This window comes from Triticum aestivum, chromosome 4D, assembly GCF_018294505.1.
Source record: "Triticum aestivum cultivar Chinese Spring chromosome 4D, IWGSC CS RefSeq v2.1, whole genome shotgun sequence".
NCBI classification, from domain to species: domain Eukaryota; kingdom Viridiplantae; phylum Streptophyta; class Magnoliopsida; order Poales; family Poaceae; genus Triticum; species Triticum aestivum.
In genome coordinates, this window is record NC_057805.1 from 57,473,982 (window position 1) to 57,498,575 (window position 24,594).

General features: G+C 45.2%; 1 long non-coding RNA gene across 1 annotated transcript; it reads left to right on the forward strand.

The window, feature by feature from the left end:
- The first annotated feature begins 22,822 nt into the window (after window positions 1–22,822).
- LOC123099605 (uncharacterized) lies at window positions 22,823–24,270 on the forward strand. Its single transcript, XR_006448196.1, has 3 exons — window positions 22,823–23,255; window positions 23,378–23,481; window positions 23,785–24,270. It is a non-coding gene; the product is annotated as an uncharacterized lncRNA (long non-coding RNA).
- The last annotated feature ends 324 nt before the right edge of the window (window positions 24,271–24,594 follow it).

Sequence of the window (24,594 nt, forward strand, 5' to 3'; positions counted from 1 at the left end):
GTGGCACCTACACCAATTGAAGTGGAAGCTTATGATGGTGATCATGAAACTTCGGATCAAGTCACTACCAAACCTCGTAGGACGACGAGGATGCGCACTACTTCAGAGTAATGCGTGATCCTGCCTTGGAAGTCATGTTGCTAGACAACTATGAACCTACGAGCTATGGAGAAGCGATGGTGGGCCCATATTCCGACGAATGGCTCGAGGCCATGAAATCCGAGATAGAATCCATGTATCAGAACAAAGCATGGACTTTGGTGAACTTGCCCGATGATCGGCAAGCCATTGAGATAAATGGATCTTTAAGAAGAAGACGGACATGGACGGTAATGTTACCGTCTATGAAGCTCGACTTGTGGCAAAGAGTATTTTCACAAGTTCAAGGAGTTGACTACGATGAGTTTTTCTCATCCGTAGCGATGCTTAGGTCCGTCGGAATCATGTTAGCATTAGCTACATTTATGAAATCTGGCAGATGGATGTCAAAACAAGTTTCCTTACCAGTTTTCGTAAGGAAAGGTTGTATGTGATACAATCAGAAAGGTTTTGTCGATCCTAAGGATGCTAAAAGGTATGCTAGCTCCAGCGATCCTTCCATGGATTAGAGCAAGCATCTCGGAGTCAGAATATACGCTTTGATGGAGTGATCAAAGTTTTTGGGTTTATACAAAGTTTGTTAGAAACTTGTATTTACAATAAAGTGAGTGGGAGCGCTACAACATTTCTGATAAGTATATGTGAATGACATATTGTTGATCCGAAATGATGTAAAATTTCTGGAAAGCATAAAGGGTTGTTTGAAAGGAGTTTTTCAAAGGAAGACCTGGATAAAGCTGCTTACATATTGGGCATCAAGATCCATAGAGATAGATCAAGACGCCTGATGATACTTTCAAAAGACAGCACACCTTGACATGATTTTGAAAGAGTTCAAAATAGATCAGCAAAGAAGGAGTTCTTGGCTGTGTTACAAGGTGTGAGTATTGAGTGAGACTCAAGACCTGACCACAGCAGAAGATAGAGAAAGGACGAAGGTCGTCCCCTATGCTTTAGACGTAGGCTCTATAGTATGCTATGCTGTGTACCGCACATGTAGTGTGCCTTGCCATGAGTTGGTCAAGAGGGTACAATGGTGATCCGGGAAAGGATCTCATGACAGCGGTCGAACTTATCCTTAGTACCTAGTGGATTAAGGAATTTTCTCGATTATGGAGGTGGAAAGGAGTTCGTCGTAAAGGGTTACGTCGATGCGAACTTTGACACTAATCCGGATGACTCTGAGTAGTAAACCGGATTCGTATAGTAGAGCAATTATTTGAAATGGCTCCAAATAGCGCGTGGTAGCATCCACAAGATGACATAGATATTCGTAAAGCACACGGTTCTGAAAGGTTCAGACCCGTTGACTAATAACCTCTCTCACAAGCATAACATGACCAAACCAGAACACATTGAGTGATAATCACATAGTGATGTGAACTAGATTGTTGACTCTAGTAAACTCTTTAGATGTTGGTCACATGGTGATGTGACCAGTGAGTGTTAATCACATGGTGATGTGAACTAGATTATTGACTCTAGTGCAAGTGGGAGACTGTTGGAAATATGCCCTAGAGGCAATAATAAATGGTTATTATTATATTTCTTTGTTCATGGTAATTGTCTATTATTCATGCTATAATTGTATTGTCCGGAAATCGTAATACATGTGTGAATACATAGACCACAACCTGTCCCTAGTAAGCCTCTAGTTGACTAGCTCGTTGATCAACAGATAGTCATGGTTTCCTGACTATGGACATTGGATGTCATTGATAACGGGATCACATCATTAGGAGAATGATGTGATGGACAAGACCCAATCCTAAGCATAGCATAAAAGATCGTGTAGTTTCGTTTGCTAGAGCTTTTCCAATGTCAAGTATCTTTTCCTTAGACCATGAGATCGTGCAACTCCCGGATACCGTAGGAGTGCTTTGGGTGTGCCAAACGTCACAACGTAACTGGGTGACTATAAAGGTGCACTACGGGTATCTCCGAAAGTGTCTGTTGGGTTGGCACGGATCGAGACTGGGATTTGTCACTCCGTGTGACGGAGAGGTATCTCTGGGCCCACTCGGTAATGCATCATCATAATGAGCTCAATGTGACTAAGGCGTTAGTCACGGGATCATGCATTGCGGTACGAGTAAAGAGACTTGCCGGTAACGAGATTGAACAAGGTATTGGGATACCGACGATCGAATCTCGGGCAAGTAACATACCGTTTGACAAAGGGAATTGCATACGGATTGATTGAATCCTCGACACCGTGGTTCATCCGATGAGATCATCGTGGAACATGTGGGAGCCAACATGGGTATCCAGATCCCGCTGTTGGTTATTGACCGGAGAGGCGTCTCGGTCATGTCTGCATGTCTCCCGAACCCGTAGGGTCTACACACTTAAGGTCCGGTGACGCTAGGGTTGTAGAGATATATGTATGCGGAAACCCGAAAGTTGTTCGGAGTCCCGGATGAGATCCCGGACGTCACGAGAGGTTCCGGAATGGTCCGGAGGTGAAGAATTATATATAGGAAGTCAAGTTTCGGCCACCGGGAAAGTTTCGGGGGTTACCGGTATTGTACCGGGACCACCGGAAGGGTCCCGGGGGTCCACCGGGTGGGGCCACCTATCCCGGAGGGCCCCATGGGCTGAAAGTGGAAGGGAACCAGCCCCTAGTGGGCTGGGCGCCCCCCCATGGGCCTCCCCCCATGCGCCTAGGGTTGGGAACCCTAGGGTGGGGGGACTTCCCCCTTGCCTTGGGGGGCAAGGCACCCCTTTCCACCCCTTGGCCGCCGCCCCCCCAACCCTAGATGGGTTTTGGCCGGCCCCCCCTCCCAAGGGGGCCTATATAAAGGGGGGAGGGAGGGCAGCAACACACAGCCTTGGGCGCCTCCCTCCTCCCCTGCAACACCTCTCTCTCTCTCGCAGAAGCTTGGCGAAGCCCTGCCGGAGACCCGCTACATCCACCATCACGCCGTCGTGCTGCTGGATCTCCATCAACCTCTCCTTCCCCCTTGCTGGATCAAGAAGGAGGAGACGTCGCTGCACCGTACGTGTGTTGAACGCGGAGGTGCCGTCCGTTCGGCACTCGGTCATCGGTGATTTGGATCACGGCGAGTACGACTCCGTCATCCACGTTCATTGGAACGCTTCCGCTCGCGATCTACAAGGGTATGTAGATGCACTCCCTTCCCCTCATTGCTTGTACACTCCATAGATGCATCTTGGTGAGCGTAGGAAAATTTTTAAATTATGCTACGATTCCCAACAAACTATCCCTCAACATGCAACAAAGAGTCACTCCAAAGTCACTAATAGCGGAGAACAAACGAAGAGATTATTGTAGGGTACGAAACCACCTCAAAGTTATCCTTTCCGATCGATCTATTCAAGAGTCCGTAGTAAAATAACACGAAGCTATTCTTTCCGTTCGATCTATCATAGAGTTCGTACTAGAATAATACCTTAAGACACAAATCAACCAAAACCCTAATGTCACCTAGATACTCAAATGTCACCTCAAGTATCTGTGGGTATGATTATACGATATGCATCACACAATCTCAGATTCATCTATTCAAACCAACACAAAGTACTTCAAAGAGTGCCCGAAAGTTTCTACCGGAGAGTCAAGACGAAAACGTGTGCCAACCCCTATGCATAGATTCCCAAGGTCACGGAACCCGCAAGTTGATCACCAAAACATACATCAAGTGAATCAATAGAATACCCCATTGTCACCACGGGTATCCCACGCAAGACATACATCAAGTGTTCTCAAATCCTTAAAGACTCAATCCGATAAGATAACTTCAAAGGGAAAACTCAATCCAGTACAAGAGAGTAGAGGGGGAGAAACATCATAAGATCCAACTATAATAGCAAAGCTCGCGATACATCAAGATCGTGCTGAATCAAGAACATAAGAGAGAGAGAGAGAGAGAGAGAGAGAGAGAGAGAGAGAGAGATCAAACACATAGCTACTGGTACATACCCTCAGCCCCGAGGGTAAACTACTCCCTCCTCGTCATGGAGAGTATAGGGATGATGGGGATGGCCACCGGTGAGGGATCCCCCCTCCGGCAGGGCGCCGGAACAGGGTCCCGGTTAGTTTTTGATGGCTATAGAGGCTTGCGGTGGCGGAACTCCCGATCTAGGTTATGTTCTGGAAGTTTGGGTATATATAAGAGGTGTTGGCGTCGGGAACAAGTCAGGGGGTCTCCGAGGCGGCCATGAGGTAGGGGGCGCGCCCAGGGGGGTAGGGCACGCCCCCCACCCTCGTGGGTGCCTCGGGACTCTTCTGGCCCATCTCCGATACTCCGTGGGCTTCTTCTTGTCCAAAAATAATCTTCGTGAAATTTCAGGTCAATTGGACTCCGTTTGGTATTCCTTTTCTGCAATACTCAAAAACAAGGAAAAAACAGAAACTGGCACTAGGCTCTGGGTTAATAGGTTAGTCCCAAAAATCATATAAAATAGCATATAAATGCATATAAAACATCCTAGATGGATAATATAATAGCATGGAACAATCAAAAATTATAGATACGTTGGAGACGTATCACTGACGAAACTCTCCCTCGGCCTCAGCTGGATCTAGAGTTCGAGGGACGTCACCGAGCTGAACGTGTGCAGACCGCGGAGGTGCCGTGCGTTCAGTACTTGATCGGTTGGATCACGAAGACGTTCGACTACATCAACCGCGTTACTAAATGCTTCCGCTTTCGGTCTACGAGGATACGTGGACACACTCTCCCCGCTCGTTGCTATGCTTTTTCGTAGATAGATCTTGCGTGATCGTAGGAATTTTTTTGAAATACTATGTTCCCCAATAGTGGCATCCGTGCCAGGTCTATGCGTAGATGTTATATGCACGAGTAGAACACAAAGAGTTGTGGGCGATAATAGTCATACTACTTACCAGCATGTCATACTTTGATTCGGCGGTATTGTTGGATGAAGCGGCCCAGACCGACATTACATGACCGCGTTCGTGAGACTGGTTCTACTGCTGTGCTTCGCACACAGGTGGCTAGTGTGTGTCTGTTTCTCCAACTTTAGTTGAATTGAGTGTGAGTACGCCCGGTCCTTGTTGAAGGTTAAAACAACACACTTGACAAAAAATCATCGTGGTTTTGATGCGTAGGTAAGAACGGTTCTTGCTAAGCCTGTAGCAGCCACGTAAAAGTTGCAACAACAAACTAGAGGACGTCGAACTTGTTTTTGCAGGGCTTGCTGTGATGTGATATGGTCAAGATGTGATGATATATAAATTGTTGTATGAGATGATCATGTTTTGTAACAGTTATCGGCAACTGGCAAGAGCCATATGGTTGTCGCTTTATTGTATGAAATGCAATCGCCATGTAATTGCTTTACTTTATCACTAAGCGGTAGCGATAGTCGTAATAGCAATAGTTGGTGAGACGACAACGATGCTTCGATGGAGATCAAGTTGTCAAGCCGGTGATGATGGTGATCATGATGGTGCTTTGGAGATGGAGATCAAAGGCACCATATCATATCACTTATATTAATTGCATGTGATGTTTATCCTTTATGCATCTTATTTTGCTTAGTACGGCGGTAGCATTATAAGATGGTATCTCACTAAATTTCAAGGTACAAGTGTTCTCCCTGAGTATGCACCGTTGCGACAGTTCGTCGTGCCAAGACACCACGTGATGATCAGGTGTGATAAGCTCTACGTTCACATACAACGGGTGCAAGCCAGTTTTGCACACACACAGAATACTCGGGTTAAACTTGACGAGCCTAGCATATGCAGATATGGCCTCGGAACACTGAGACCGAAAGGTCGAGCGTGAATCATATAGTAGATATGATCAACATAGTGATGTTAACCATTGAAAACTACTCCATCTCACGTGATGATCGGACATGGTTTAGTTGATTTGGATCACGTGATCACTTAGATGATTAGAGGGATGTCTATCTAAGTGGGAGTTCTTAAGTAATATGATTAATTGAACTTAATTTATCATGAACTTAGTCCTGATAGTATTTGCATATCTATGTTGTTAGATCAATAGCTCCGTATGCTCCCTGTTTTGATTTTGATATGTTCCTAGAGAAACTAAGTTGAAAGATGATAGTAGCAACTGATGCGGACTAGGTCCGTGATCTGAGGATTATCCTCATTGCTGCACAGAAGAATTATGTCCTGAAGCACCGCTAGGTGACAAGACCTATTGCAGGAGTACATGCAGACGTTATGAACGTTGGCAAGCGCAAAGCTGATGACTACTCGATAGTTCAGTGTGCCATGCTTTATGGCTTAGAAACGGGACTTCAACGATGTTTTGAACATCATGGAGCATATGAGATGTTCCAGGACTTGAAGTTAATATTTTAAGCAAATTCCCGGATTGAGAGATATGAAGTCTCCAATAAGTTCTACAGCTACAAAATGGAGGAGAATAGTTCTGTCAGTGAACATATACTCAGAATGTCTGGGTACCACAATCACTTGACTTAGCTGGGAGTTAATCTTCCAGTTGATAGTGTCATTGACAGAGTTCTTCAATCACTGCCACCAAGCTACAAAAGCTTAATGATGAACTATAATATGCAAGGGATGGATAAGACAATTCCCGAGCTCTTCGCAATGCTAAAAGCCGCGGAGGTAGAAATCAAGAAGGAGCATCAAGTGTTGATGGTTAACAAGCTAGACCACTAGTTTCAAGAAAAAGGGCAAAGGGAAGAAGGGGAACTTCAAGAAGAACGGCAAGCAAGTTGCTGCTCAAGTGAAGAAGCCCAAGTCTGGACCTAAGCCTGAGACTGAGTGCTTCTACTACATAGGGACTGGTCACTGGAAGCGGAACTCCCCCAAGTATTTGGCGGATAAGAAGGATGGCAAAGTGAAAGGTATATTTGATATACATGTTATTGATGTGTACCTTACTAATGCTCGTAGTAGCGCCTGGGTATTTGATACAGGTTTTGTTGCTCATATTTGAAACTCGAAACATGGGCTACGGATTAAGCGGAGATTGGCTAAGGACGTGGTGACGATGCGCGTGGGAAATGGTTCCAAAGTCGATGTGATCGCCGTCGGCACGCTACCTCTACATCTACCTTCGGGATTGGTTTTAGACCTGAATAATTTTTATTTGGTGCCAGCATTAAGCATGAACATTATATATGGATCTTGTTTGATACGAGATGGTTATTCATTTAAATCAGTGAATAATGGTTGTTCTATTTATATGAGTAATATCTTTTATGGTCATGCACCCTTGATGAGTGGTCTATTTTTATTGAATCTCGATAGTAGTGATACACATATTCATAGTATTGAAGCCAAAAGATATAAGTTTAATAATGATAGTGCAACTTATTTGTGGCACTGCCGTTTGGGTCATATTGGTGTAAAGCGCATGAAGAAACTCCATGCTGATGGGCTTTTGGAATCACTTGATGCTTGCGAACCATGCCTCATGGGCAAGATGACTAAGACTCCGTTCTCTGGAACAATGGAGCGAGCAACAGACTTATTGGAAATAATACATACTGATGTATGCGGTCCGATGAGTGTTGATGCACGCGGCGGGTATCGTTATTTTTGGACCTTCACAGATGATTTGAGAAGATATGGGTATATCTACTTGATGAAACATAAGTCTGAAACATTTGAAAAGTTTAAAGAATTTCAGAGTGAAGTGGAAAAACATCGTAACAAGAAAATAAAGTTTCTACGATCTGATCGTGGAGGAGAATATTTGAGTTACGAGTTTGGTCTTCATTTGAAACAATGCGGAATAGTCACAACTCACGCCACCCGGAACACCACAGCCTAATGGTGTGTCCGAATGTCGTAACCGCACTTTATTAGATATGGTGCGATCTATGATGTCTCTTACTGATTTACCGCTACCTTTTTGGGGTTATGCTTTAGAGACGGCTACATTCACGTTAAATAGGGCACCATCTAAATTCGTTGAGACGACACCGTTTGAACTATGGTTTGGCAAGAAGCCCAAGTTGTCGTTTCTTAAAGTTTGGGGTTGCGATGCTTATGTGAAAAAGCTTCAACCTGATAAGCTCGAACCCAAATCAGAGAAATGTGTCTTCAGAGGATACCCAAAAGAGACTGTTGGGTACACCTTCTATCACATATCCGAAGGCAAGATATTCGTTGCTAAGAATGGATCCTTTCTAGAGAGGGAGTTTCTCTCGAAATAAGTGAGTGGGAGGAAAGTAGAACTTGATGAGGTAACTGTACCTGCTCCCTTATTGGAAAGTAGTTCATCACAGAAATCAGTTCCAGTGATTCCTACACCAATTAGTGAGGAAGCTAATGATGATGATCATGAAACTTCTGATCAAGTTACTACCGAACCTCGTACGTGAACCAGAGTAAGATCCACACCAGAGTGGTACGGTAATCCTGTTTTGGAAGTCATGTTACTTGACCATGACGAACCTACGAACTATGAGGAAGTGATGATGAGCCCAGATTCCGCGAAATGTCTTGAGGCCATGAAATCTGAGATGGGATCCATGTATGAGAACAAAGTGTGGACTTTGGTTGACTTGCCCGATGATCGGCAAGCCATAGAGAATAAATGGATCTTCAAGCAGAAGACTGACGCTGACGGTAATGTTACTATCTACAAAGCTTGACTTGTTGCAAAAGGTTTTCGACAAGTTCAAGGAGTTGTCTACGATGAGACCTCCTCACCCGTAGCGATGCTTAAGTCTGTCCGAATCATGTTAGCAATTGCTGCATTTTATGATTATGAAATTTGGCAAATGGATGTCAAAACTGCATTCCTTAATGGATATCTTAAAGAAGAGTAGAATATGATGCAACCAGAAGGTTTTGTCGATCCAAAAGGTGCTAACAAAGTGTGCAACCTCCAGCGATCCATTTATGGACTGGTGCAAGCATCACAGAGTTGGAATATACGCTTTGATAGTGTGATAAAAGCATATGGTTTTATACAGACTTTTGGAGAAGTCTGTATTTACAAGAAAGTGAGTGGGAGCTCTGTAGCATTTCTGATATTATATGTGGATGACATATTGTTGATCGGAAATGATACTGAATTTCTGGATAGCATAAAAGGATACTTGAATAAGAATTTTTCAATGAAAGACCTCGGTGAAGCTGCTTATATATTGGGCATCAAGATCTATAGAGATAGATCAAGACGCTTAATTGGACTTTCACAAAGCACATACCTTGATAAAGTTTTGAAGAAGTTCAAAATGGATCAAGCAAAGAAAGGGTTCTTGCCTGTGTTACAAGGTGTGAAGTTGAGTCAGACTCAATGCCCGACCACTGCAGAAGATAGAGAGAAAATGAAAGTCATTCCCTATGCTTCAGCCATAGGTTCTATCATGTAAGCAATGTTGTGTACCAGACCTGATGTCTGCCTTGCTATTAGTTTAGCAGGGAGGTACCAATGTAATCCAGGAGTGGATCACTGGACAGCGGTCAAGAACATCCTGAAATGCCTAAAAAGGACTAAGGATATGTTCCTCGTTTATGGAGGTGACAAAGAGCTCGTCGTAAATGGTTACGTCGATGCAAGCTTTGACACTGATCCGGATGACTCTAAGTCACAAATCGGATACGCATTTATATTGAATGGAGGAGCTGTAAGTTGGTGCAGTTCCAAGCAGAGCGTCGTGGCGGGATCTACGTGTGAAGCAGAGTAAATAGCTGCTTCGGAAGCAGCAAATGAAGGAGTCTGGATGAAGGAGTTCATATCCGATCTAGGTGTCATACCTAGTGCATCGGGTCCAATGAAAATCTTTTGTGAAAACACTGGTGCAATTGCCTTGGCAAAGGAATCCAGATTTCACAAGAGAACCAAGCACATCAAGAGACGCTTCAATTCATCCGCAATCAAGTCAAGGAGGGAGACATAGAGATTTGCAAGATACATGCGGATCTGAATGTTGCAGTCCCGTTGACTAAGCCTCTCTCACGAGCAAAACATGATCAGCACCAAGACTCCATGGGTGTTAGAATCATTACTTTGTAATCCAGATTATTGACTCTAGTGCAAGTGGGAGACTGAAGGAAATATGCCCTAGAGGCAATAATGAAGTTGTTATTTATATTTCCTTATATCATGATAAATGTTTATTATTCATGCTAGAATTGTATTAACCGGAAACTTAGTGCATGTGTGAATACATAGACAAACAGAGTGTCCCTAGTATGCCTCTACTAGACTAGCTCGTTAATCAAAGATGGTGAGTTTCCTAGCCATAGACATGTGTTGTCATTTGATGAACGGGATCACATCATTAGAGAATGATGTGATGGACAAGACACATCCGTTAGCTTAGCACTATGATCTTTGATTTTATTGCTATTGCTTTCTTCATGACTTATACATGTTCCTATGACTATGAGATTATGCAACTCCCAAATACCGGAGGAACACTTTGTGTGCTATCAAACGTCACAACGTAACTAGGGATTATAAAGATTCTCTACAGGTGTCTCCAATGGTGTTTGTTGAGTTTGCATATCTCGAGCTTAGGATTTGTCACTCCGATTGTCGGAGAGGTATCTCTGGGCCCTCTCGGCAATGCACATCACTATAAGCCTTGCAAGCAATGTGAAATGAGTTAGTTGCGGGATGATGCATTACGGAACGAGTAAAGAGACTTGCCGATAACGAGATTGAACTAGGTATGATGATACCGACGATCGAATCTCGGGCAAGTAACATACCGATGACAAAGGGAACAACGTATGCTGTTGTGCGGTTTGACCGATAAAGATCTTCGTAGAATATGTACGAGCCAATATGAGGATCCAAGTTTCGCTATTGGTTATTGACCAGAGAGGTGTCTCGGTCATGTCTACAAATTTCTCGAACCCGTAGGGTCCGCACGCTTAACGTTTGATGACGATTGGTATTATGAGACGATTGGTATTATGAGTTTACATGATTTGATGTACTGAAGGTTGTTCGGAGTCCCGAATGAAACCACGGACATGACGAGGAGTCTCGAAATGGTCGAGACATAAAGATTGATATATTGGACCATATTGTTCGGACACCGGAAGTGTTCCGGAGAGTTTCGGATAAAACCGGAGAGCCGGAAGGGGTTACCGGAAACCTCGGGAGAACTAATGAGCCTCGGCGTCTACCGGAAAGAAGTAACGGAGGGGAACACAATAAATAACAGAGCAATCAAAGCATCACAAAGCGTAACATGGCAATACGCGGTGCTCGAGGTGACCTAACGCGGTACTAGGTGATACCGGCAAAGGGGGGAAACATCCGGGAAAGTATTCCCGGTGTTTCGCGTTTTCGGACAGATGAACCGGAGGGGAAAGTTGCGTGTTTGCTATGCTAGGGAGGTGTGGCGGACGAACGGGGTGCGTATCTGGATTCGTCTCGTCGTTGTGAGCAACTTTCATGTACAAAGTTTTTCCATCTGGGCTATGGTTTATTTTATAAGATTTTCTAAAGAATTTATTAATTTCTGGAATTTAATTAATTATTTAATTTAATTCGAAATTGGATTTATGACATCAGCATGATGTCATGCTGACATCAACAGTCAACAGGGGTTGACTGGTCAACCTGACCAGTGGGTCCCATTGGTCAGTGACACATATTAATTAAACATATTAATTAACCTAATCGGGATTAATTAGAGGTGGGCCCCACTGTCATTGACTGATTAATTAATTAACTAACAGTTTAATTAGTTTAGTTATTTGATTAGTTTAATTAATCAAAATTAATTAAGTTAATTAATTCTTTAATTAATTAATTATTTTTAATAGATATATTTATTATTATTATTATTTATTTTCATTTTTTTATAAAACTGTTCTGTGGGGTGGGACCCCCGTGTCATTGGCCCAAAGGGGCCTCAGCAGTTACGGTCGCTAGCGAGCGCCGGGTCTCGGGCGTCGCCCAAGCGAGGGTAAGCGAGGCGAGGCCAGTGGAAAACGCCGGCGAGGGGAGCGGCGCAGCGCGCGGCCGGACGGGGAGGTGTAAGGCAGAGGCCATGGCAGAGCGGGGCGGCGGCGGAGGCGCAGGCGGAGCGGGACGGCCGTGGGCGAGCTGCCGGCGGCAGCAATCGCAGCGGTGAGCAGGGAGGAAGAGGCACGGCTGGGCGCGTCGCCTGGACGCGCGGGGCGCGCGGCGACCGCGATGCAGGGGCACTGCTACAGCAGGAGAAGCGGGTGGCAGCGGAGCCCGGCCGCGCGGGTGAGGCGCCGCGAGCGCGGGTGCAGGACGCGCACGGGCGCGGCGAATGCGTGCGCGAGCTCGGGCACGGGTCAGCGGCAGCGGGCGCGGTGAGCAGGGACAGGGGAGAGAGGAGGAGGGGCGCGGGGCGTGCTCACGGGGGGCGTAGGGATCGTGGCAGCAGTGCGCGAGGAGGGTGACGGGGACGACGACACTGGAGAGGGAGCAGGCCGGCGAGGGAGCGCGGGCTCCGGGCGGCGGCGACCAATGGCGACGGGCGAGGGGGCGGCCTCGATCCCCTTCCCCGATCTGGATCTGATCGGGAGGTGGGGGGCTGATGAGGGGGAGTGGGGGAAGTGGGGGTAGTGGGTTAGGGTTTGCGGGGGGGAGTGGATAAGAGGGAGTGGGGGGAGTGGCCGGCTGGGCCTGGTGGGTTGGCCCAGTTGGGCCTGTGGTCAGCTGGGCCGAAGCCCGGGGGGTTTCTCTTCTATTTTTTTTGGTCTTTTGTTTTTGTCTTTTGTATTTTCTTTCTTTTATTATTTTCTCTTCTGTTTTAATTCAATTTAAAATATTTATGCATTTTATAAAGCTGTGTCTTCTACACCATAATTATCTATGTAATATTTAGTACAAACCGAACATTTTTATTTTAATGTTTGAAAACTTTTATTATTTACCAAATTTTGAATTTGAATTTTGGACCGGTTTTGATCTAACGATAGATTAGCAACAGTAACGGAGGTAACATGGCACCATTAGCGTGGGATTACTGTAGCTTAATTACCCGGGCGTCACAATTCTCCTCCACTACAAGAAATCTCGTCCCGAGATTTAAGAGGGTAAGTAAGGGGGAAGGGATTTGGTCGCGAAATTCTAACGAGTCTTCTCGGTCTTGGTTGCTATTCTCAGAGAGGTCGATCCATTATGTTGATGTCTTCATTTCTCTGCTTCAGGTCATCATGCTGAAGTCGGCATCCTTTCTTCTGGAACTCAATCGTACTTACGAATGTATAAAGGGGGTATTCCGGGAGAACGAACCTCTGCAAGGTTGACTATTTGGTAGCTAACATCGGGGAAGGTGGCGGAAAGTAAATCTCGAACTGGAACTTAAGAAAATACCGAGAGCAAAGTAAGAAGGTACCATGAGAAGTTTCAAGCGGGTAGGCAATCGTTCGATGCCTGAAACAAAGTGTAAAAGGGGTCCAGAGCGATGGGAATAAGTTTTGTGTCTGATACCAGAATTGATGATCTCTCGAGAGGTGGCTCGTGAATTATATACGAGGCCACGCGCGAGGAACAACCTTGGGAACAGGGGGTGTACAGGAGAGTCAGGTTTCGATCCTGTGGAACTGTGGGTTATGGGCCCACCATGTGGATTAAAAGTAGGAGGAACGGTGACATCTCGCACGGTCATGATAGCAAGACCTGTCAGAGGGTAATCTATCAGTTATGTCGGCAACAATGTCGGTACCAAGGGCAAGGGACGAAGAGAACCATTTTCCTGCTCGTTGAAACGAGGCGGACCAGTAGGCAAAGTTCTCGTCCATCGGCGGTTACCGGAATGTCATCAACAAAAGTAACAGGGTCTTACTGACAGAATTGTACACCGAGGTGTTTACATAAGCAGGGAATATTAATGCTTAGATCATATAGATCACAAGAAAGGTTAAACCAAACAATGGAAAGGAAAATATGTTTATCAGTGTAAACAGAACAATGGAAAGGAAAATGTGTTTAAGCACATATTTCAGGGATATATCCTTCCCGAAGGACAAGCGGGGCATGATATCCGTGACAGGATATAATGTAGAAAACCATTTAGGTAAGGGGAGAGGAATTTCATGTCATTATCCAAACAACGGTGTTTTGGATAATTGATAAAGAAAAGATAGCATTTTGCTTCAAATGTTCTTATTGAAGATCGGAGTAACATAGGCACTTCGAGATAGCATTGACAAGGTCTTCAAGCAATGGTCAGACCTTGCATACACAAAGGATCCATCAGGAAAAACTTATTAAACAAGTCATTCAATTTACTCATGGAAGAATGGTTAACCTTGTTAAAAAGGAAACTATAACACTAGGTCCTCCGGCCAGGTGTGCTAGGCATGACATCACCTTACCGTGTCATAAGAGATCCAATGTTATAACTCTTGAAAGTATGTTCCAACCATCATATCTGACCAAGTTTCAAATCTGATTGGTGTCAGGACACCTCAGACTCAGGATGCCTGAGAAGAAAAGGAGCGACACAAATTAAACAAGATGATATTGTAAGATTCTCGGGAGATGAACTATGGAAGCGAGCTCTGGAACAAGAGTTCATCATTAAACCAAGGAGAAGGAGAGGATGTGGCTGATGGACTCAGCGACAATACATCAAGATTTCCAAGGAGATGGATTTCCATAATCATGTGAACAAGTAGATAACATTAGTCAGATCAAAGGATATAATGATGTATGCTCGAGGAAAACATACACAATTAAACATTGGTTAAAAGGTGCACCTGAAATATGGGCTTAGGTAGCATGATCGAGGGTAGAATGGTGTTTCAATAACCAATAGCCTAAGAATGAACGGTGGACTATTAACTTCAAAGAAATAGGGTTGCTAGAGGGGCAGGATCCAAACAACACCGTTCACTTGTTGGTATTCCAGTTAGAATCAACATTGGGACCAAGAAAGAATGGTGATGGTGAGAAGTATCACTATACCAAGAAATTTTTAAGAGGCGGAGCAATTCTCACAACCTTCTTGACATAAAAGATGGTAATACTCCAAGGTAGAGCATAACATAAGTCGGATAGCAAGGAACTCAAGGTACAACGTCCGAACTAGAACAAGTTTTGTGTTGCGGAAATGCAAGAATGTTGTCGATGTTAACACAATCAGCAAGGGGGAAAGGATGATATCTCTCATCATGGATTCGATTGACATTCTGGAAAAGCTCAGAATGTTGATGATGATCACGACACATTTGCCGAGAGATTTCATGAAGATGTAATCGATCGGCGATGACATCAAATTTAAGGAATGATGAAGCGAAAGGTTATTATAACCATGGGTACGAGAAAAACCCGAAATCAAGTTTTCTGTTCAAGGAGAAATGATATGACGAGGAAGATCGACTTAAGCTTAGCTCATCATCGAGAGTTGTGTTCCGGGAATAAGGGCCAAGTAGCACAGTTAAAATTCAGCACGATAATGATGTAGCTAATCAGGCTAGGAATGACGTGATCGGGTACAAACTCATAAGTAAAGAAGATTACTAAGAGTTGTTTAATCGCAGTGCGGACTCGATTCAGTTATCGGTGGTTTTGAGTGTTTAAAAACTCGAAGCCCGTGAAAAATTGGAATCAATGAGAATGTAGGACTTGATGGAGAACTCATAAGAAGTTATGCAGTTCCGTGATAATCTCGAGATACCAGGGGGGTACTACTCGACGACAAACCAAAGTAGAGGTTGGACTGGGGTATTGCTCTGCAGAAGACAAGTGCTTAACTTGTACGAGAAATGGTATTTAAAGGAGAACATGGTCGGAACCACGATTGCAAAAGGCCAGATCCCAAATATAAGATGAACTTATACCAAGGGAATAATTAATTTAAGAGAATCTTTTAATGATAAGATCTACATCGTGTCCATGGGCATGAACACAAAGTTCAAGGTCGACTCCCACTTCTGCAATGCATAACCTTTCATTCACTGCTCTATTAAAAATAATTTGAGTGCGAAGACCTACCTGGTGAATTACCAGAGGAGTATGAACCTTGGAAAACTTTCGGGTTCACACAGATTAAGGAAGGCATAGGTTCAACCCATCAGGGCAACTTAGAAACATATGCCACCAGCTTCGAGAGTAATTATCACCAGCTCAAAAGTAGAGCATGGTTGACCAAGCAGAGGATACAATTTACCAAAGGCATTATGTATCCGAGAAAAGACTCACAAAGTTATTGAATATGAAGGACGTCGTCGGATAAAATCCCATAAAGGTTCTGGTGGTCCACAAGAGACCTGATGTGAGCATCGGTACTCAACCAGCAGAAGAAAGAAAGCAAGGAGATCGGATTATCAAAACAACCGACTAATTCAAAGCTCCAATGCAAAGGAATTATGAGCTCCAAATCAAGGGATCAGAAGCAAACACTCTGATCAAGGATGGATAGGTTGAGTAGGCTTAAGGGTACAATCGATGGCAATTTCATTGGGAGATCCAACTCATGTTTAATATGACGTCTGAGCTGGAAGGATGAATTCTAGGATCTGATTGAGGACTGCGAGAATTTGCAACATATTGAATCAAGGGACTCTAATGATAATGACAAAGGATACTAATGAATATTGCTAGTCATATGGAACGCAACCATAATGCAAGCAGACAAGTATTTGCCGAGTAATAGCGGGCAGAGGATTATCAAAAGATCAGATAGTATTTCAATGTGTCTTGTAAATCATATAAACAACGGGGGAAGAGCGGATACTTGGTAAGTGCGAGGAATTATCCGTAGAGGGTATTCATGTGGCAAGAACTGCAAGGCAATAGGCACAAAGTATTCACGGATCAATAGAGGGAATTTCAGGGTATCTTGTAATGACAAGATCAACTGGGAACAAAAGTAAGAACGACAGATGTATGTATTTATCCATAGGAATATTTCGGTGATAGGGAATTGCAAAAACGACGGGCACAAAGTCTCGAGAGAACATCACAGGGTAACTCCGGAATCTTCTAGTGAAGCAGGCGATCATATGTGATAAGGGATCTCCGGGAGGAAGTAGTTACGAGAACCTAGAGTCAGAGTTAGTAAATTAATTTTAACCCGAATAGAAGAGAGATTAGAGTCCCAGAGTAAAGATCGAGGAGTAAAAGATCCTATTACCACCCAATGGCGACATGAGCCCGTAAGGCACACGGCCATGTTAGTAAAAGTTTTGTAATGTCTAGACTCGACTTCGGCCAAGGAGTGTGGAAGGTGGATTCCTACAGGCAGTCGGCTCTGATACCAACTTGTGACGCCCCCGATTCAATCGTACACTAATCATGCACGCAAACGTGTACGATCAAGATCAGGGACTCACGGGAAGATATCACAACACAACTCTAAAACATAAATAAGTCATACAAGCATCATAATACAAGCCAGGGGCCTCGAGGGCTCGAATACAAGTGCTCGATCATAGACGAGTCAGCGGAAGCAACAATATCTGAGTACAGACATAAGTTAAACAAGTTGCCATAAGATGGCTAGCACAAAAGTAGCAACGATCGAAAAGGCACAGGCCTCCTGCCTGGGATCCTCCTAACTACTCCTGGTCGTCGTCAGCGGGCTGCACGTAGTAGTAGGCACCTCCGGTGTAGTAAGAGTCATCGTCGGCGGTGGCGTCTGGCTCCTGGGCTCCAGCATCTGGTTGCGACAACCAGATAGAAAGGAAAGGGGGAAAAGAGGGAGAAAAGCAACCGTGAGTACTCATCCAAAGTACTCGCAAGCAAGGAGCTACACTACATATGCATGGGTATATGTGTAAAGGGCCATATCAGTGGACTGAACTGCAGAATGCCAGAATAAGAGGGGGATAGCTAATCCTGTCGAAGACTACGCTTCAGGCCACCTCCATCTTGCAGCATGCAGAAGAGAGTAGATGGTAAGTTCACCAAGTAGCATCGCATAGCATAATCCTACCCGGCGATCCCCTCCTCGTCGCCCTGTTAGAGAGCGATCACCGGGTTGTATCTCGCACTTGGAAGGGTGTGTTTTATTAAGTATCCGGTTCTAGTTGTCATAAGGTCAAGGTACAACTCCGGGTCGTCCTTTTACCGAGGGACACGGCTATTCGAATAGATAAACTTCCCTGGAGGGGTGCACCACATAACCCAACACGCTTGATCCCATGTGGCCAGACACACTTTCCTGGGTCATACCCGGCCTCGGAAGATCAACACGTCGCAGCCCCACCTAGGCACAACAGAGAGGTCAGCACGCCGGTCTAAATCCTATGGCGCAGGGGTCTGGGCCCATCGCCCATTGCACACCTGCACGTTGCGAGGGCGGCCGGAAGCAGACCTAGCCTAGCAGGCGTTCCAGTCCAATCCAGCGCGCGCCGCTCAGTCGCTGACGTCACGAAGGCTTCGGCTGATACCACGACGTCGAGTGCCCATAACTGTTCTCGTGTAGTTGGTTAGTGCGTATAGACCAAATGGCCAGACTCAGATCAAATACCAAGAACTCGTTAAGCGTGTTATTTTAAGTATCCGCGGACGCCGACCAGGGCCAGGCCCACCTCTCTCCTAGGTGGTCTCAACCTGCCCTGTCGCTCCGCCACAAAGTAACAGTCGGGGGCCGTCAGGAACCCAGGCCCACCTCTACCGGGATGGAGCCACCTGTCCTTTCAGCCCCCTCATCAGAATCACTTGCGGGTACTCAACGAGCTGACCCGACTTTAGTCACCACATGAGTCATGTATATAAAGTATATAGTATATACCCGTGTTCACCTCCCGAAGTGATCACGGCCCAGTAGTATAGCATGGCAGACGGACAAGAGTGTAGGGCCACTGATGGAACACTAGCATCCTATACTAAGCAGTAGGATAGCAGGTAAGGGTAACAACTGTAGCAACAATGATAGGCTATGCAGCAGAATAGGATTAACCGAAAGCAGTAACATGCTACACTCTTCTAATGCAAGTAGTATCGAGAAGAATAGGCGATATCTGGTGATCAAGGGGGGACTTGCCTGGTTGTTCTGGCAATAAGGAGGGGTCGTCAACACCGTAGTCGAACTGTGGGTCGTCGACAGCCTCAGGGTCTACCGGAAAGAAGTAACGGAGGGGGAACACAATAAATAACAGAGCAATCAAAGCATCACAAAGCGTAACATGGCAATACGCGGTGCTAGAGGTGACCTAACGCGGTACTAGGTGATACCGGCAAAGGGGGGAAACATCCGGGAAAGTATTCCCGGTGTTTCGCGTTTTCGAACAGATGAACCGGAGGGGAAAGTTGCATGTTTGCTATGCTAGGGAGGTGTGGCGGACGAACGGGCTGCGTATCCGGATTCGTCTCGTCGTTCTGAGCAACTTTCATGTACAAAGTTTTTCCATCTGGGCTATGGTTTATTTTATAAGATTTTCTAAAGAATTTATTAATTTCTGGAATTTAATTAATTATTTAATTTAATTCGAAATTGGATTTATGACATCAGCATGATGTCATGCTGACATCAACAGTCAACAGGGGTTGACTGGTCAACCTGACCAGTGGGTCCCACTGGTCAGTGACACATATTAATTAAACATATTAATTAACCTAATCGGGATTAATTAGAGGTGGGCCCCATTGTCATTGACTGATTAATTAATTAACTAACAGTTTAATTAGTTTAGTTATTTGATTAGTTTAATTATTCAAAATTAATTAATTTAATTAATTCTTTAATTAATTAATTATTTTTAATATATATATATTTATTATTATTATTATTTATTATTTTTTTTTTTATAAAACCGTTCTGTGGGGTGGGGCCCCCGTGTCATTGGCCCAGAGGGGCCTTAGCAGTTACGGGCGCTAGCGGACGCCGGGTCTCGGGCATCGCCCGAGCGAGGGGAAGCGAGGCGAGGCCAGTGGCAAACGCCGGCGAGGAGCGCGGCGCAGGCGGCGAGGGGAGCAGCGCAGTGCGCGGCCGGACGGGGAGGTGTAAGGCAGAGGCCATGGCAGAGCGGGGCAGCGCGCGGGCGGCGGCGGAGGCGCAGGCGGAGCGGGACGGCCGTGGGCGAGCTGCCGGCGGCAGCAATCGCGGCGCTGAGTGGGGAGGAAGAGGCACGGCTGGACGCGCGGGGCGCGCGGTCGAGCGTGGCGACCGCGATGCAGGGCGCTGCTACAGCAGGAGAAGCGGGCGGCAGCGGAGCGCGGCCGCGCGGGTGAGGCGCCGCGAGCGCGGGTGCAGGACGCGCACGGGCGTGGCGAGGCGTGCGCAAGCTCGGGCGCGGGTCAGCGGCAGCGGGCGCGGTGAGCAGGGATAGGGGAGAGAGGAGGAGGGGCGCGGGGTGTGCTCACGGGGGGGCCTAGGGATCGTGGCAGCGGTGCGCGAGGAGGGTGACGGGGACGACGGCGCCGGAGGGGGAGCAGGCTGGCGAGGGAGCGCGGGCTCCGGGCGGCGGCGTCCAACGGCGACGGGCGAGGGGGCGGCCTCGATCCCCTTCCCCGATCCGGATCGGATCGGGAGGTGGGGGGGCTGACGAGGGGGAGTAGGGGAAGTGGGGGTAGTGGGTTAGGGTTTTCGGGCGGGAGTGGATAAGAGGGAGTGGGGGGAGTGGCCGGCTGGGCCTGGTGGGTTGGCCCAGTTGGGCCTGTGGTCAGCTGGGCCGAAGCCCGGGGGGTTTCTCTTCTATTTTTTTTTGGTCTTTTGTTTTTCTCTTTTGTATTTTCTTTCTTTTATTATTTTCTCTTCTGTTTTAATTCAATTTAAAATATTTATGCATTTTATAAAACGGTGTCTTCTACACCATAATTATCTATGTAATATTTAGTACAAGCCGAACATTTTTATTTTAATGTTTGAAAAATTTTATTATTTACGAAATTTTGAATTTGAATTTTGGACCGGTTATGATCTAACGATAGATTGGCAACAGTAACGGAGGTAACGTGGCACCATTAGCGTGGGATTACTATCGCTTAATTACCCGGGCGTCAGAGGATCGGTGATAGAAGGTGTTCCCAACAGTTTCCTTTGGGTATCCTATGAAGACACATTTCTCCGATTTGGGTTCGAGCTTATCAGGTTAAAAAAATTCACATCAGCATCGCCGCCCCAAACTTTAAGAAATGACAGCTTAGGTTTCTTGCCAAACCATAGTTCATATGGTGTCATCTCAATAGATTTAGATGGTGCCCTATTTAACGTGAATGCAGATGTCTCTAATGCATAACCCCAAAACGATACTGGTAAATCGGTAAGAGACATCATAGATCGCACCATATCTAATAAAGTGTGGTTAGGACGTTCGGACACACCATTACGCTGTGGTGTTCCGGGCGGCGTGAGTTGCGAAACTATTCCGCATCGTTTCAAATGAAGACCAAACTCGTAACTCAAATATTCTCCTCCACGATCCGATCATAGAAACTTTATTTTCTTGTTACGATGATTTTCTACTTCACTCTGAAATTCTTTGAACTTTTTCAAATGTTTCAGACTTATGTTTCATTAAGTAGATATACCCATATCTGCTCAAATCATCTGTGAAGGTCAGAAAATAACGATACCCGCCGCGAGCCTCAACACTCACCGGACTGCATACATCAGTATGTATTATTTCCAATAAGTTAGTTGCTCGCTCCATTGTTCCGGAGAACGGAGTTTTAGTCATCTTGCCCATGAGGCATGGTTCGCAAGCATCAAGTGATTCATAATCAAGTGATTCCAAAAGCCCATCAACATGGAGTTTCTTCATGCGCTTTACACCAATATGACCTAAACGGCAGTGCTACAAATAAGTTGCACTATCATTATCAACTCTGCATCTTTTGGCTTCAATATTATGAATATGTGTGTCACTACTATCGAGATTCAACATAAATAGACCACTCTTCAAGGGTGCATGACCATAAAAGATATTACTCATATAAATAGAACAACCATTATTCTCTGATTTAAATGACTAAACGTCTCGCATCAAACAAGATCCAGATATAATGTTCATGCTTAACGCTGGTACCAAATAACAATTATTTAGGTATAAAACTAATCCCGAAGGTAGATGTAGAGGTAGCATGCCGACCGCGATCACATCAACTTTGGAACCATTTCCCACGCGCATCGTCACCTCGTCCTTAGCCAATCTTCGCTTAATCTGTAGTCCCTGTTTCGAGTTGCAAATATTAGCAACAGAACCAGTATCAAATACCCAGGTACTACTGCGAGCATTAGTAAGGTACACATTAATAACATGTATATCACATATACCTTTCTTCACCTTGCCATCCTTCTTATCCGCCAAATACTTGGGGCAGTTCCGCTTCCAGTGACTAGTCCCTTTGGAGTAGGAGCACTCAGTCTCAGGCTTAGGTCCAGACTTGGGCTTCTTCACTTGAGCAGCAACTTGCTTGCCGTTGAAGTTCCCCTTCTTCCCTTTACCCCTTTTCTTGAAACTGGTGGACTTGTTGACCATCAACACTTGATGCTCCTTCTTGATTTCTACCTCCGCAGCCTTTAGCATTGCGAAGAGCTCGGGAATTGTCTTATCCACCCCTTGCATGTTATAGTTCATCACGAAGCTCTTGTAGCTTGGTGGCAGTGATTGAAGAATTCTGTCAATGACACTATCATCAAGAAGATTAACTCCCAGTTGAATCAAGTGATTGTTATCAAGGTTTTAAATAGCGGCCGCTATGACCGCTATTGCGGCCGCTATTGCGGTAGCGTGGCCTAGCCGCTACAAGTCGAACGCTGCGGTAGGATATAGCGTGGTTGGCACGATACGGCCGCAATAGCGGCTGTCAGAGCGCAATAGCGGACATTTAGGGTAGTGTTAGTTGCGGTCATAGCGGGCAAATTGTACCACATATAAATTTAAGACGTGCACCCAACCGGACAACCCTAAATCCACTCACTCCCTCTCCTCTCCGGTCGGCGGCTTGCGGCTGGCGACTCCCCAAGATCCAGGGGCGGCAAGGCTGACGCTGGACGGTCGGAGGCCGGACGGAGAGACGAAGAAGAGATCACGGGATGGTGCTCCCCTGGCCCTCACCTTCTCCCCGTTCCTTGACTGGGCGGCCACTTCCTGCTCGGCTCGACGCCCTTCACCGGTCGCGGTCGACGACGCGCCAACACATCAGCTTCGTTGGCTCGTGGGTCGTGGCAGACCCTCAGTAGGACGGCGACCACATCCATTGCGCTGTCCCCTTCCTGCTCCTCTGCTCGACGCCTTACTGCTCGACGTCCCAATCTGGCTGCTCTGCTTCCCAACTGCTTCTTCTCACCATGCTTCACCACCTCAAGGAGTCAAGGTATAAGCTTTCTCTGCTTTTACTTTATACTGATCGATGCATAGCCTAGTAAACAAAATTGGGGGAAGCTCAGATCCTAGATCAGTACGTCAGTACATAATCTCTGCTTTTCATTTGTACAGAGCTCACTTCTCACCGTGGTTCTCCTCAGCTAGAACAAGCAGCAGATGCATCACTGAACAAAGTTTAGTTTATACTGATAAATTCGTCTGATAGACAGTACTCGGTACATACTCTGTACATTTTGTCTGTACTGTTAAACGTTGTTTATGAATTCAGTTTATACTGATAAACTTGCAGGCTTTGCCTTCAGTTTGTACTGTTAAATTTTGTTGTATATATTCAGTTTTTACTGATAAACTTGCACAGTATAGTCTTTTCCTTTTGTTATATTGATAAATGTTGTTCTATATATTCAGTTTTTATTGATAAACTTGCACAGTACAGTCTTTTCCTTTTGTTATACTGATAAATGTTGTTTACTTATTTGTTTTTGCAAATAGATTATGTTTATTTCTTTTTTTTACAGTAGTAGGCTACTAGCACAATGTCTTCAGTAGGATCAGGGGCTTCCTCCGCTGCCGCAACTGGAAGAACAAGAAAAGATCCAGCCTGGGAGCATGCTTTACCAATTACTGATGAGTTCAGAACCAAAGAACAGAGTTGGATGCAAATACTGCTTGAACTTTTTCAATGGTGGCATTACCAGACTTAAGAAGCACATGCTTGGAATAAAAAAGGATTGTGTATCTTGCACACAGGTTCCTGATCATGTTAAAGAGAAGATGCTTGCATTGATAGCTGAGAATGAGAAAAAAGAACGATAAATCACTTGATATTGCTAGCTCTTGGTTGTACTTTTGAAGTCTGCACTTATTTATTAATGATGAAGCAGAATGCCCATGAAACAAATCTGTTTGTGTTTGCTGTTTTATTGGATTATTTTCTCGTGTTATGTATAATCTATTGTGTGTGTGTGCAAACTGACAATGATACAAATAGTTTATTATTTCTATGGTTGGCTGGTTGCATTATTCTTGGTCATACAGTATAGTTTTTGTTTGCATGGTTACATGGCTAAATTAGTCTAGATGGACCAGACTTGTATAGTCTATGTGTTTAATAATAGTATTTGTTTGCATGGTTACATGCTTGAATATTGTCCAGATGGACCAATTTTCAGTCTACATGCTTATATAAAAGACAATTATTCTATTCAATAGTCTTATTGTTTGTCAACAGTTTGGAAATATACATAACAATCTCAAATTTGCAAGTGCTTTTACAAATCCGCTATGCGGACATAGCGCCCGCAATATCACCCGCTATCCGCATTCCG